This window comes from Lichenostomus cassidix, chromosome Z (assembly GCF_008360975.1).
Source record: "Lichenostomus cassidix isolate B80296 chromosome Z, HeHo_3.0, whole genome shotgun sequence".
Lineage (NCBI taxonomy): Eukaryota > Metazoa > Chordata > Aves > Passeriformes > Meliphagidae > Lichenostomus > Lichenostomus cassidix.
In genome coordinates, this window is record NC_139511.1 from 55,700,040 (window position 1) to 55,716,372 (window position 16,333).

The window sequence follows — 16,333 nt, forward strand, 5'->3', positions numbered from 1 at the left end:
ACAAAGCCAATACAGGTTATACAGCAGAGCATGCCAAATAAATCTCTGAACAGATAGGTAATGGGAAAAAATAGTGAACAATTAAATGGCATTATTTCAATTTCTGAAGTCAGAACTAATTCAGTAATTAGATACTTTTTTTTTTTTTGGATGCAGATCATTGTTGGCAAAGGCAAAAAATATGAATAGGCAAAGACAGACAAACTGTAAGAACTGCAACATCAGACTACTACTCTAACTCCACTTAGGTCCTAGACAAAAAGCTTACGCTGTGGCGCTTGCTCCACAAACATGTCACTCTTTCAAGACATTTCTTTCAGTTGTTACAAACACCCGTGGCAGATAGGAATGTTATTCAAGTACCAAATTTTGTTTACCTTCTTTTTGGGTAGAGGTGGAAAAGAGAATACATTATCTGTATAAAGACGTTTATTTTTTATATTGCCTTATACCTTCCACCTTGACCTCTTCTATATTTCTTTTATCTGGTAAAACTGATAATGACAGAGGGTTGTCATTGACCCAGCAAGTGTTTTTCCTGTTTGTACAGTATACATTTAATCACAGTTCCATTCTTAATGAAATCCACAGAAGTTAGGAAATCTTTGTATTGAGTTCTTAAATCCGACCTCCAAGGTGTATACAGCAATCCAAATACATAAATGAAAGGTTTCAAGAAATGGTGGTTGTTTTATTTCTCTTCTCCCCCCTTTCTTCCTCTTTCCTTAGTTCTGAAACAAGAAGAAATCCCCTTTCAGTCCTTTCCTCAGATTCTGACACACACCTGACTGCTTTTCCAGCACTAAGTAATACCAGCTGGGGTAACTGTAGATGAAAGCATTATTCACTTGCCCTGGGTTTCAGAAGGTGAGATCCATCGACGAATTTGCACAAGTTGTCTAGATTCCCTCACCATCTCTCCAACAACACATAAACATCTGAATTCAAATTTAGCACAGGACAAAGTTTAATTTTCTACAGGAGGCAGAACTGTTTTGAAATTTTCCCTGCAAAGTAGCCTGTTGTATCAGAACAAAGCAGCTTATTTCTGTCATTTCTTTGTTTGACAAGTTTGGGCTGGTTAAAAAGGTCATTTATGCCTCAAAGCATCAAATTAACATTTGAGGACATGAATTTTAAAAATGGCTATTTGTTTCTCCTCTCTAAATTGCTGATGATTTTTCCTTTAAGAGGAAAGGGGAGGGGAGGGGAGGGGGAAAAGTACACAGCCAGACCCCCAAAGTATAAAAAAGCCTCAGGCAAATTAAGCGTTGATTTTACATCTGTATCAGTACAAGGTGACCACATCTCAATTACACCTCAGAAATAAGGCACATAGTTCAAATGGTATCAAATAAAACTAATCTTTAATTCCTGAATACTTTTTGGCATAACATATACAACTTTCTCTCTTCTGTCCACAGAGACAAGCTCCAATACTCACAATCTGAAATCTCCACTAGCAGAAACAGCATCTGAGCATGCTCTGCACTGAAATAATACTGCTCATCTTACTAGTCCTGATTTTAACAAACTACATCATGACTTGTAGCACAAATACAACTAATTGTATTATAAATAAGTGTTGGGGTTTTTAAAAGGAGTAAAGAAATCCTATGTGCTTTTAAACTAGATAACTGGAAGTATTTGGGATCAGGTTCTCTAACACTAAGCCTTCCAACTCTGAAAGTAACTGTGGTCTTCATCAACTCTTCACAACTGCATTTCTGAATGAACTGCATTTCTGTGAAAATCTCACAAGCTAAAAAGCTATTCACAAAGCCACAACAATATTTCACAAAAAAAAAAAATCATGCTGAACTCAAATTATGCCCATCAGGTACAGCATGAACAAAAGCTTATACCAGGTCATTTGCTTCCTATAACTGTCCAAAACTTATTTGGCTGTGTTGCATTCATGTCCCGTTCCCAATAGATGGAAGCAGGACATCAACATTCAGATAATGTTCCCTGCCACATGGAAGTCTTGCTTACTAAAGGGACACTAATTTTAGACAGTAACTCCCAAACAGCAGCAGCACCAGTTCAACTCCAGCAGCTTCAACAATACTGGCTGACAAAGTCAGAGCCAACTTAGTTATACCACAGAGGTGGGGAAACAGAAGAAGCTCACGGTAGTACACAAAGTGTTTATATTGGCAATGTCCCTGGAATACTTCCCTGCTTGCCAAAAAGGATCACCCAGAATTCACTGAGAACTGGGTTTTGATCCTTCCCTCAATGGGTAATTTTTATTTAAGGAGAACAAGCAACATTCAGCCTAAAAACTTTTAAGAATTGTCCAAACCCTACAGTCAAAAAAGAATCTTCCACCTCCTCTCTGTTCTTTGACAGTCAGAACTTTTCAGACTCAGGAGCAGCTCAAGCATTCATTATCAAATGTAATAATTCACTCGCAGTCAGAGCAAGACTCACAGAAACCCAGATACTTCACCGTATCTTAAACAATACTGCTTCACCTAATAGCCACATAGTAAACACGCTGTGACAGAGTAATCCACAGCAGTAAAAACACAGCCCGTATGTTGCTAGGCACTAGCTCACATTAAAAAATGTAAACTAGTAATACAAAACACAGCTGTTGTTTTGAAGGCAACAAAAAATTTCAGACAACAGATCCTTACACAGGCAGGTGAAAGCAAAATTTTCTTCATGTTCCCACCACCCGTCAGTGTGAAGAGTATCTCTCATTGCTTTTTGCCAAAACAGGGAAAAGAGCAGTGAGCAAAGAAAACTCAGCCTGCATAAAGCTGCTTATAAAATGCTGCTTTGCCACTTCTGTGATTGTTTTTTTGTGTTATTTGTGGAAACATCAATGCAACGAAAAGCAACTATTATCACAAACTTACCCATAGAAGTTGTTTCTGAACACAGAGGAATTATTCTTTTTGTGCCATTACCAGCATAAAAAAGCAAATAAAGTACTTTTACGTTACTCAATTTGCAGCTAATAGGTTTTTAATATACTCTTATTAAAACCACCATGTAATTCTAGATAAGCAGAAGCAACTATATAAAAACCTATGAATATTTTTTCTTATTACTTTTCATTTCAGTTAGCTTTACAACAACATGTAAATTATAAGTATCTGTGCAGCAACTGTCACTTCAAAGAGCATAATTTCAACTAGCCTCAAGAGAAAGTTTCCAACATGTCTTGAAGCCAAGACCGTACTCTTCCAGTCTGCTCCTAGAGATTTGTTGAATCTCAAAGCACTAAAGAAATGCAGAAAATTCTGCATCATGATATGCTTCAAGGCTAGAAGAAGGTTATGTTCATGGTATAATCAAATTCTTTCTAACTGAACAGATCTAGCTTTTTCTACCTCTGGGTCTCCTACTAGCATAGGCCAGCCATATCCAAGCAACACTAACCGGTTTCTTGCTTTTGGTAAGCACACAAAAGATACACCCAGCACAATGACCTGTGCCATTTACATACTAAAGGTAATAAAATGCATTTTATATTATACTGAGTGAAGTAGAAGAGTGGAACATAGTCAAATCAAAATTTAAACTGAGAAGATACAAGATTCACAACAAGTTTGAAACAAAAAGATACAAGAGGTCAAAGTTAACAAATTTTCTATGGGCACTGAAAAGACATTTGAACAAAAGTTTGAGAAAACACTCCGTCTACATATTTAGCCACAGTTCCCTGGGGATAGTTATTTGTTACTCGAATAATTAGAGGAAAATGTACATAATTTTTGATAGTCAAGCCAGTTACTTGCATCAAGTCTACACTGTGCAACAGAGCTCTCTGAGCCACATGCTGCATTTTGTGTTAGGTTCCCAGAGACATTAACATTCAGTTCCTCCTTGTTGCTGCTCTGTCGAGACTCCTTCAATCCCCCAGAATCATGTGGCAAAGGGCACCAATAATATTGTTAGACACAACGGCTCACATCCTGGTGTAAGGACAATATGAGATGCTGGGCGGACAGACCTGAAGAGAAAGCTGCCAATTGTCTGGGGAAGGAGAAGTGGAAAAGGAAGTTATATGCAGAAAATGGGATAAGACAGAAAAGATGTTTATTTGTCACCACTATCACATCCAAATCCCATCAAGGCAATCATCAAGAGAGATTTCCATTCTCCTGATTCACCAAACCAGAGAGGAGAGGAGGGGGAGGGAACAAAAACTAACCACCAACAACCAACCAAAACATTCTGATATTTTAAAGCTAGAGGGGCATTTCCATCCCCACACCATGCAAATTAAAAAACAGCTACAAAACAAAAACCAGGTTTGTCCTCTGGCACATGAAAAAAAGTGGGGGAGAGACAATAGACAAGAGACACTTGGAAAACTTTCACACTGACTTTCTGCAAAGTATTCTCCTCAGAATCATTAAACATGCCTTTGCTGCACCTAAAACCAATGACTTCTGGTTACTCATAACACTCAGGAAACTGTTTCTGTTGGGTGTTATTTTCTTACCTAATGGAATAGCTGCCTAATTTTGTTATTCCTAATTTATCCACCATCTGTGAGAGCGCTCTGCTGTCAGCTCTGTGGCTTCAGGAGTTCACCAGATATGATGCCCCCGAAGACTGACACAGGGAAAAAGCAGGAGAACAAGAATTGGTGTCTTAATCACAGCCCTTGCAAAAGCAGTTTCTATAGAAGCTTTACGTGAAGCTGCATTTTGGTTAATGCCTCTAGAAAAGAAGCAAGGCAAGAACACGCTGTATTTCTAATTTCTTTAGGTATTAAAACTTAAGATAAGGATGCAAATTCAACTCAAGCACTGCTAAAATAATTGATACAAGAAAAAAATCCACCATGGCACTTAATACACTGTCAAGGAAATAAGGATCAGCCTGGGAAAACAGTTAGGACACACATGGTATTTACTGGACATTTGATCTCTTTTGACTATTTCTCTGCCCATTATCAGAGGTACACAATGCCTATAATGGCAAAGGAGTTGCTACTACATTGTTTTAGCTTTTTTAGAAGTCTTTTGCTGTTTTCTCTCTGTACACTTACACTGACATTCTACTGAACTGGTAATACTGCACCGGTATGGATGGACAAAAACCTACACAGAACAGGACCATCAGCCTGCAGAGAAGAAAGCAAAACACGTGCCACCTGGGCACCAGTGCTGCAGCACTGCTCCACAGGTCTGGAGTTTAGCTGGTTGGTTTTATTGGTTTGTTTGTAGGCTTGGGGTTTTTTGATTTGGTGTTTGTTTGCTTGTGGGGTTTTTCTTTGCTTATTTTCTGTTTGGGGGGGTGTTGTTTGGGGTTTTTTTCAAAATTATAGTAAATGCTATACTGCACAGGATTTCTGAGTGGATACATCACTGGGTTCACTTCCCATTTTTACAGGAAAAGGGCCTCTCTCTCACAACTGCTTCTAAGTTTCTTCCATTATGAGTCATGATGACAAGACACTTCAGGGTACATGAGTACTAAACACAAAAACAGGCTCTGAAGAGAAGTGAAACATCAAATATGAAGAACATATATACCATAACACCAGTGAAAACCAATTACACAGTAACATTCTGAAACATTAATTCATAGATTTAATAAAATAAACCAAGCATGCTTACATAGGCATTCTAGCAAAATCCATCTCCACACATCAAATTAAACTTCTGACAGTGAATTTCAGAAGTAATACGTTAAACTTTATATGGTGCCTATTTTTTCCAGAAATGCAGAACCACAATGAGTCTCTCATGGCTCAAACCCAGTGTAGGCAATTTCTATTAAATAGCCCGCAATATTTAGAAAGCCTGAAAGATCCAAACTCCTGTTTTATATGGTTTATGCTGCATTTAACCAGACTTAGTCATTTTATAGCTTAAGAGGAAATCCCAGATTGTGCTCACTGGAATGAGAGCTATAAACTAGTCTGATTCACAGAGGCAACCCAGAGGCTTCCTCAGTCATACTGTGTCACTACTGCCCTGATGCTCCAGACAGAACTTGAGGCACCACTGTGGTATGCACTGTCCAGCAGCAGCCATAAAATTTAATAATAATCTGCAACAGACAGGACAGGAAAAGGACAGTGGAGAAAGTAACACACACAAGCAGAGTGACTCACCCAGAGTCATGCAGCACCACAATGGCACAGAAGAAATTTACTATTTCTGACTCCTAAAACACCAGCCACTGACTAGATGACGTTTCAAATTTTAAAAGACGTTTTCCATCCTAGTACTTCTGGTCTTTTTTGGCTCTAGTTAAGACTTGGACCCAATACCATTTGACAGTGGATTTCATTAACTAGACCTGCCTTGCAAAAACAAGTTGCTCTATCAGGAACAGGTCTATACCAATGCCACCAATATCTTCAGTATCTTTAACAGGACAGGAACAATGGGAAAGCGAAATGAGCTTCTCTTCAAGCTTTTTTCCACCTCACTTCTCCTTTTCACAACTATTAGTTAAAAAACTCCATCATGTATTTATATTTAAACTCTGAAGGAAGTCCTGCAACCTGTATCTCTATTTCATATAAAAGCATTACACCACTTTGACAAGTGCACACTGACCAGAGACCTGTGATGACAACCAGTGTCACAGAAGTTTTGTGAATTTAACAGTGAAGACTACAAGCAACAAGACTGGTTGTAGGAGAAAATGTAGGCCCAAAAAAACTGAATTTAAAAAAAAAAACCAAAAAAATGGAAAAGCAAGAGAGCAGCTTCAGAAAAGCTGCCTGGACCTGCTTAGCAAGTAACCAGGCAGCCCAGAAGTTTCTGCAATCAGCAAGTCTCCCCAAATCCTTTTAATAAGAGAAACGTTTAAGTAATGTTCCACTTACCTGTATTGCCAGTAAGGCTGATAGGGAAACATGCTTTCTGTCACTCTTGCGCAAGTCTGGATATTTTCCAGCTATGATTTTTTTTTTGCATTTGTTTCATAATAATCCAAAAGAAGCACAGATCCACCCTGAAATCCAATCACACAGCTGAAAGCATCACCCAGAAGATGCATCACCCAATCAAACCCAAAATCTGTGTAATTTTACTCATTTTTAACTGAAAATCTAAACACCTTGCCACCCTCAAAATACATTCCCACACGAGCTCCCACAAGAAACAAGAGGCTAGGATGTGCCTCAGTGCTGTGGTATTTCTCTCACGCGGCGAACAGCGGAGGCAAAGCAGCAGCGCCAGCAGTGCCTCCCGAAACTCTCCAACCCCGGAACCCCGCCGGCTCAGAGCTCTTGCCGGGCTCACCTGCAGCACTGAACACGAGACACAGCGGGCCCGGAGAGGACACGCGTGTGTGTGACGCTGGTGTTTTCCCGTTAAGCAGCCGCTCTCCTTCCCGCCCGGGGCGGGTGTGGCGCTGCGGGCGGGGCAGCCCGGGCCCGCCCGCCTGTCCCCAGGCTGAACCGCGCTGACGTCAGCCGGCATTCCTCAACAGCGCCGCGGGCCCGCGCCGCCAGCGAGCGCTCAGCCCACTGTGCCTCAGCTGTGCGAGGCAGCCGAGCGCTTGGCCGGCAGCCAGCCTACTGAGCTCAGCATTTTGCAATGCACTTCCTTTTTACTTCACGGCTTTGCATAATGCCGCGGCCCCGCCGCCCTTAACCCCTGCGGCTCCGGGGTCGCGGCCCCGCTCCGCGGGCACACCGGGACAAGAACGGGGAGGCTGCCCCGACCAGAGAGGCACCGTGCCGGGCGGTATGGCTGCGGGTTGGAAAGCGAGGAGCCAGCCCCAGCACCGCACAGCAGATGCAAACTGGGCAGGAATATTCACAGCCTTAATTTCCTCCGGTTTTACCCAACTCCGCATGCTGACGGCAATGCACGAGACTGCATTTACAGCAGCTCTGACTTTAATCACGTTTTGATATGCGATACATACGAAGCCTGAAGGTGCCGCCGGTCGCACAGGGTGATTCACAGGAGCACAGAACGGGCAGAGCACCACTGGCTTTGTCTGCACTGGGGCTGGGCACAGGGCGAGCGGGGGAAGATGCACTCCGGTCACACCGAGGCGGCGTGAGAGAAGGCTCAGAATAAGCACGCCTAAAACCTGAGTTGGAAAGGCGGCTAAAAATAGCTGTGGTTATTACAGCCTGCTACATCTGCTATACAAATGTTTTCCAATTACCTCTACAATTCTGACGAAAATGAAGGCTTCTGAAGGTCACAACACTTCAGTTTTCACCTTCCTTTCACATAGCCCCGCTACTTTTGAGAGGGTTCCTATTCTAGGATTGTGAAGGCAGTATAGTAAATTCCTTCCCACGACTCCACCCACATTGTTTTGTGACTCTCTGAAGATAACAACCCATTTTTAGACTGCTGCTCCCAGATGGTGGCTCCGTTACATCCACGAGCAATTGCTGCCCAAACTCTCCCCCTACAAACACACACTGGTTGTTTTGCAGGTAAGACCAAGAATAATGACAAGCATAAAAAAAAAGTTTCACTATCCCTGAACCTCTTTTGAAAAAGATTTTAAAAGAGAAGTTAAACACAACAGCTCAAGCTAGTTTAACACTAACAAGTGCACGTATCTCCAACAATTCCCAATTGCATGCAACAATTCCCCAACAAAGAACTCACAACCTACCATCCTGTCATGTTCTCCTATTCAGATTCCTATTCTACCTGATTAAGTTAAGCTCTGGTTTTCAGAGTGCATGCCATGCAAAAATACTTCTCTAAAACATACAGTTTTAGGGTGAGTATCTGTCAGTGAGTATCAGTACTCAACTTTTTGGTGAGTATCTGTCCAGTACCCACTGCCTCACCCAATAAGGGGCACTCCTTTTAAAGTAGCAGTCACCCTAAAAGTGCATTGTATAGAAGTCCTTCCTCTAACTGTCAGCATGACCTCAGTAACACAGCATTACAGACACTGCACACCTGAATCAACTCATCTGACAGTAAAACTATGGATTTTAATTCAGTCAGAAAGTAGGTTGCTGACAATGTATAACTATCACAAAATAATTGTTTACAAAAACCAGGAAACCTTTTTTACAGATGTTTTCATCAGCTGTTCCCAGCTCCCCAGAGTAATTTAGAATGTAAGTAATCATATTCCTGTGACCATTAGTTCATAGGAAAAAGAAAAAAAAAAATCTATGCACTTCCTGAAGAAGGGTAAGTACAGCGTTGGCAAGGACTCTTAAGCTTACAGTTACCTTTTTTTAAATTACAAACCAGATTTCCTAAAATGGATGTTCATGTTCTTAATCAGAAAAAGAAGTTCTGATTTTTAAAGTTCCCCACTTTATAAAAACAGAACAGGGAGACAGCCATCTCATCTAGCATTCCTCAGATCAAGATTGCTCAGGGGCAGTTTAAAGCAAAACAGAAAAACTTTAATTTCTGTGCCATAAGATTTTCACGCTACATTTTAATTTGAAAGATTATAGTATCAACCTGAGCTCCTAAATTGAATGAGCAGGTAGGATGCATGAGAGAAAAATACATTTCTTCCTCACACTCCCTCCATGCCATGTATGCTGTCCTAAAGCGTGATTTCAAGAAGAGTCCTTTTCATGGGCTTCTGTAACCATCACTTTCAGGAAGTGTAGAAGCTCCAGCCATCAAAATAGAGCATTAACTTTACAATGTTATTGGACTGCAACACATGTGGCATAAACAATTTTAGTGGATGGCGTGAAGGATTTCAAATATTAACAAATACGTTTCTCTTCTTCAATTCCTTTTACATTAAATTTTATAAATCTTGTCCAGGTTGCATGTGGTGGCAAGCTGGACAAATTGAGGCATTAAGTACAAGTAAAAGTATTTTATCTGAACACATAACTGACACCAATACGTAAATGCATGGAATAAATCAGTTCAATGCCTTCAAAGCACCAGGGCACTAATTTGAATAAAAAGTTTCCCATAGCTGCTATAACTGCCACAACACACATATTTTAAGGCAAGATTTTATCAGCATATACAACAGAAAAAAACTCAGACAGAGTAAGGGATGACTTAATACTTGCTGTTGGGGCCAAGACTTCCAGGTTTCTTGATGATTACAAATTTAGTCTCTGCTTTAAACATATGAGCCCTGCACTTGTTTTACATTTAATAGATAATTGAGTTGGACAGGATCTGTTGCTGTATCTGATCTGTTCTATCACTGCAGTGCACAATTCACAGATTTACTGAGACACTAATCTTCCTGAAATCATGCTAACAATGCCAACTCCAAAAACTGACAAAAATACTCCACTGGGTAACTGACAGCAGCAAAGGCATTTCCATTACTGAGATTCCACTTTCCTAGTTTAAGGTTTCCATTTGTGGTACTTGCATGAATTCTTAAAAATACATCCTCATGAACTTCCCCTGCTTCGTGAGTTCCAGCAATGCCCCTAAATCACCTTTGCTGATAAAACACAGCCTGAAACGCTACCAAGTGTCACAAAATCGAAGCAACAATTACTTTGGATGTTGTAGTAGACAAACATCATCCATTCAGGATTAACTTTTTACCATGTTTACAACATTTCCTCCTCATGGTGATCCCAGGTAGTGCTGTCATTGACAATGATGTTCTTTGGGTGTTTTTTACTGTATCACCATTTTAATTATCTCAGTAACCCTCAAAAAAGGTCATCAGGAGAGAAGCCAACGACATCATGTGCTGTTTCTGGCTGCTCTCTGGGAATTGAAAACAGGAAAATTACTGATTGTACAAGCATTTAGTATCACCAGGTTTGTGTTTCACTACTAGCTTACCATTTGAAAAAGCTAAACATCTTGAGATTAGTATGGGCAGCTGCTGCTGTCTTCAAAAGTCTTCTTAAAATAATAACATTGCTAATTTTCTCATGGTTTTCAACTTGCCATTTCTCTAATTTAAAGCAGTAAACTTTACTTCTGCCTGTTTTCTACCCCTTAGATTGTTTTAAGCTTTCTTTTTAGCTGCAGAGGACACTTTGAAAACTGCAAACCCATAAAGCATTACATTAATCAAGTAACTATGAAATTTCAAAATTATCTTCTAAAGCTTTTTCTAATTAGTTTTTAAGCCTTTTGATTTCAGAAGATGTTCATAATGATTTTTGAATGCTTTAGTTGCCAATTACACAATACTGTAATTATCAACCTATTTAGCCTCTGAAAGAAACCCCATGTTCACATATTTGTTCTCATTCACTATTTTTTTTTTCCCTGCACCTTTTTGCATCATAATTTAAGAATAAACTTTTCAGAGTTAGGACTGATTGAGTTTACACAGCATCTTGCACAAAGCAGACAAAATAATAAATACTGTAGATTACAGTGCAGGTGGGTAAAGGCAGAGGTGAATGGGAAGTAAGTACTGGAGTGGGTGTACACAAGGTCTGAAAAAATCCTTTAGTCATCTACTGACATTTGCTCTACCATCAGCCAAAGATGATGACTTTATATAAAGCTGAAACAAATAATTCTTTTAAGACAGATTATAATGATTATAAAAAGCTTCTAATGGAAAAGAAAACCCTGAGAGAAAAATCCTTCTGTAACACATGAACACAGAAGAGAAGGGAAGCAAAAGGACAATTCAGCTTTAAGATCATATCGTTAAAATCTCCAAAAACTTTAATTTAGGAGCTCCATTCTCATGTCCAAAGAGAAAAGCTAAAGAAGCTCTTATAATCAAGAAATATCTTTTATTTTTATTGCCATTAAATATAAATTACTAGCCTGGCAAATATTTTTAAAGAAAAACTCCAGTGCTAAACTGCATGCTTTTTAAAGCTGGCAACTCTTCCCAAATTCTACTTAAGAACAAACTGAAGACTTGCATTTCATTTATGCGGACTAAGGCATGATTTTCTCCTGTGAGCTCTGTACTTTAAAAAGACCTCCTTCTTGATCATATGTACAAAACCAAATTTCACTCATAAGTGGACTAAAAAACCAGAGTTTTTAAAAATCTTAACATGTCCCTTTCCTACCTTAACAGGTATCCAGCAGTGGAGAGTTGAGTACACAAATACCGAGCAATCTCAGTAACACTTTCAATCAAGTGTTACCAGCTTTAAGCATCAGACAATTTCATGAACTCTATTAAGGAGTGACAGATACCACAGAGGGAACAGGTCTCTCTCCATTTTCTCAACCAACTTAAAATATATTTCAGGAAGCATAGCAGCATACATTCTGGTTTTTTTCTACCAGCAAAAGACTGATAGGAAGAAGCTTGTCCTCTAAGGCTTTACATCGTCTTTTTTACAAGCAGAACTACATCAGGTAAATCAAATCCCTGAAGGAGTCACCTGAAGGAAAGGGACACTTGGCTGTCAGGTTTTCTATTCTTCCTCTAAGTTTTGGGCGGTAGAAGATGGTTAGTTTTTCCTCCTTCCATTTTGTCTTTCAGAAAAACTTCATCAGCTGGGCCCAATATAATTTAAGAGCTGGCTTGGAGAAACTGCATAAGCCAGACACAAAGGGGACTCCCAACTCCTCCCTGGACAAAGATTTAGCATAAACACAGATTAGAAGAAATAAGGTAATAAAGCAGTTTATTAACGGCTTAGGATTAGGATTGGGAAATCCATAGCACCTCAGGCTAACATATCTACCAGGCATGACCTCATCTGCATTACTTTCAGCTTTAGGGAAGAAGCAGATGCAGCACAAGATGGTACCAGCCACTGACAATTATTTTTGTTCCTGTTCCATCTCATCAAGTTTTATCAAAACTTCTCTCTGTGGTCTTATGTAGTGAACTGATCAATGAATGGACCCAGCTAGGAGGGGAAAAGAAAACCCACCCCAATTTAAAAAAAAAAAGAAAAAGCCCGAACCAAAACCAAATACCCCACCATCTTTCACTGGTTAAATTCCCTGATCCACATCACCATGCCACGATGCAAACTGAAAAAAAAACCCCAAAACACTTCTCCTGGCATAAGTAAAGAAATAGCACAAAGATAGAAGAAAGCAGCTGAGAGCAACTGCCTGCTTATTGAGAGAAACGTAAGCGAAACCACAGTCTAAATTATAAAATACATACAGAGTCCCACAGCACGTGGTAAAGTGTACTTGTAAACATTTACCATATCTGAGCAATTTCAAAAGGTTTTCACTAGTTTAAGCTATAAATTTCAAAGTAAAACTGGCTAAACTAAAAATGCAACAGCTTCCATACAAAGGCAGGAGGTGAAAACATACACCCCAGTAACATTTGTTTTCTCCCTACTGCATTTTGAAGTAAAATGCCCAGAAACCTACATGTTAATACATTACTCACCTGACAAGAAAACATCTGTCCCTGAACAGTTTTTATTCTCATGACTACTTTCAGCTAACAAGACACCACCATGTACTGCTCATGAACACTTCCACAGACCACAGATGTTCTGAATACACAACTCTACTCTTTGCAATTTCAAGTGAAAAACAGCAAGTTTCAACCTCTGCATTTCATTATGACATAGTTCAGGGTATATACTGTTTGTTACTCTCTTTTGCAAGTCTTTAACAAGGGTTAAACCCGTTTTCTTGAAATGTCAAGCATTTACAAGAGACACGAGCCCCACTTATGCAACCTGCTGGAGTTTACTGTGCTATCTTCTGTCCCTTACAAAAAGCTGTCCTAGTTCAAACTACAAACTTCATTGTATTTTCTGCCCATAATATAGTGCTCACGATAAAGTGAAATAACCTGTAAGGAAGCGTCATCAGCTAATCAGAACTGAAACTCCTGCAACTAAAAAAGTGTCATCATCTCAGAGTTCAAAAAAATGTAAAAATACAATGACAGTATGTTATGCTCCAGCAGTACAGTCCTAAAGCTGTGTATTGAACAACAGAAATCATCATATAAAGAAGGAATTTCAGATACTTAGAATAAAATAAATATAGCTGGTTAGCTGCTAGACAACTACCTCTTTTAAACAGATTCTTCTGAGCAATTGCCCCTACTTACTGACATTTTAATGGTTCACAAAAAATTGGAAATATTCCTGCTTTGCACCAACATAGAAAAGCCAGTTTTTGAAACAATGGTATTGTTGAGACAAAACAAAATAAAATGAACAAACAGGTTGCCAAGTGCATTGAAACACTGAAGTGTAACTTTCACAGAGCAAAATCAGGAGGCACTAGTGACTCAAAGCTTGTCCAACAAATGCCAGAAATGGGGATAGCATACTTACTATCAAAGAAAAGCTACCATTATAGAGATAAAAAAGGGACACTACTAAAATGCAGAACTTCCACAATGTCATCACAGCAACAACACCAACGACAGTGGTAATGTTCAGTTAAAAACAAAGCATCGAAGTCCCATTTCTATTTACAAATGTTGGGGTAGGGTGTGGGGAAGAAGGGCCATTTGTATGCTGGCACACTAAAGGATTTTGTCCCAAGTTAAGGATAGGATGTTAAAAACAGGAAGGCCCATCAAAGCTAGTGACAACAGTACCAAGGTCTCAGGGAGTTTGATCCAGACTGCCTCTGTAAAGGGGAAGTGCCCCTGAGAAAACGAGGGTGAAGTTCAAAGCACACTAGCAGCAACCCACCCTCTTAGTTGCCTCAAAATAGCCTCTGTTGAGAAGCCTCTTGAAATGTCCCAACAGACAAAATGTCAGTAACTGGGCATGCAAAGCTGAGACCTAAAAACCAACCCAACCTTGTGTAAGTCACCTTTTCCAAATGCCTTTAGGGAAAAAAATGGTCCCCAGGGAGTCTCTCTTTCCTCAGAATGGCCAATTTACTTGCAGAAAAGTATTGTACATTTTTATACAAAGGATTTAGTGGCAATGAAGTATGAGAAACGTTTACACAGAATTTGCTTCCTGTTGCTCCTAAAGTACCATATTTCTCAAGGATTAAGTCATAATTAAAATTCTCTACTTCACACCCTCACTGCTCTTACTTCAGAGAATGCAACTCTTTTAACAAAGTATTTTTCACAGAGCAGCCTTTCAAGTCTTATTATTACGTGGTAGTGACCTCAGATTTTACCTAGTATCATACTTAATTCAGTATGTAAGGACATAAATTATAACATCTAAGCCAAAGCTATGCCAAAACTCCTACTGAGAATCTACTCCATGTCTCATGTTCCAAGACTTTTGATTGAAGGGACAAGTTTAGTAATTACTGTAGAAGGTGAAGACATGAGTGGTTTACAGGAGAAACCAAAATATTTAACTAACTGCTGTGACAGATTTGGTTGCAGTAATATCTGCTTCTAAGGTGGAAGATACTTCTCTAAGTTATTTCATCTTCTATCTCCAGGATGATGCTGGTTAGAAGAGTGTCACTTCCCTGTCAAATGAAACTGCCTAAAGTAGAATCTACTGATGTACACATATCCTGCTGCTTCACTGGCCTGGTGCAGAATGAGAGGACTGGGAAGGAAATACATCATCCTAGCTGCCTCATCAGATATGGTTTAATCTATGGATAAAGCAACACTTCCTAACCTGAAGACACTGAAGTAAAAGACAGGGATTCTGCTCTGGCTAAACAGAAACAAATCTGCTCAACAAAGCCTGAACTCCACCAAGCTCTATGTTGTCTTTCAAAAACTTTAGGAAAAAACCATAAAATTAGCCCATCCTGCCACTCTTACTCATAGAAAATTATCTGAAGCACATACAGCCAGAGCCAACACACTGATTTGTCTGCTTACATCTTCTGATGATGAGACCACTTCTGTCACTGTCATCTTGACAAAACAGACCTTTATATACAAAACTGTATAAAATGTACAGCCCTTCTAAAGACGACCTGAAACATCCCAATAATGTCTCAATTATACTGCTCTCCAGTGACAATGATAGTGTCCTGTGGAGGCACAGGACTACAACAGAAGCAGCCAAGATTAATTTTATTAGTTGGTAATTTCCTCTTCAGCAGGGGGGAAAAAAAGCCAAACCAAACAAAAATCCTACAGATATACTTGCACCAACAGCCCTGTCAAACCAAGTTTCTTAGACCTAAGTAACTTTGCCTTTTGGACTGAAAATATCCATTTGCTTCATTTAGTTAGGTATTTAAATTCAGCCCATTAACATGCTCTTCAGTCCTTAAATTCCATTACTATTTCCTTTCAATGTGGACTTGTAGAACTCCAAACTCTCCCTAATCAATTCTAACTTAAAGAATCTAATTTGCTCTAGCTGCCTTGTACTCAGATATTTTCTTAACAATTTTGATGACTGAATTAAAATAATTTTAAGGAAGACACAAGGCAAAATTTTAGTATCAACGGGATTGGTGAAATAAATACTTTGTTAAACATGTTCATGCCATGATGGGAAAATGAATGAACAAAGCTCACTTGTCACTAATGTAATAATTATGAGTCCTCTGCTGTACTTGAGATACTTTCCCATGTCTGGTGTGATATTAAATTA

At 39.4% G+C, this 16,333-nt stretch overlaps 1 protein-coding gene across 3 annotated transcripts in view; it reads right to left on the reverse strand.

The window, feature by feature from the left end:
* ZSWIM6 (zinc finger SWIM-type containing 6) overlaps positions 1-16,333 on the reverse strand; it is a 108,758-nt gene that overhangs the window by 68,119 nt on the left and 24,306 nt on the right. The window contains exon 1 of one of the 3 annotated variants that reach the window (XM_085043541.1): positions 6,812-6,938. The exons of the other annotated variants lie outside the window; for them this stretch is intronic. The gene's annotated coding sequence lies outside the window, so the exon portion shown is untranslated. Of the gene's footprint in view, positions 1-6,811; positions 6,939-16,333 lie in introns of those variants that run through there. 3 annotated transcript variants of the gene reach the window in all.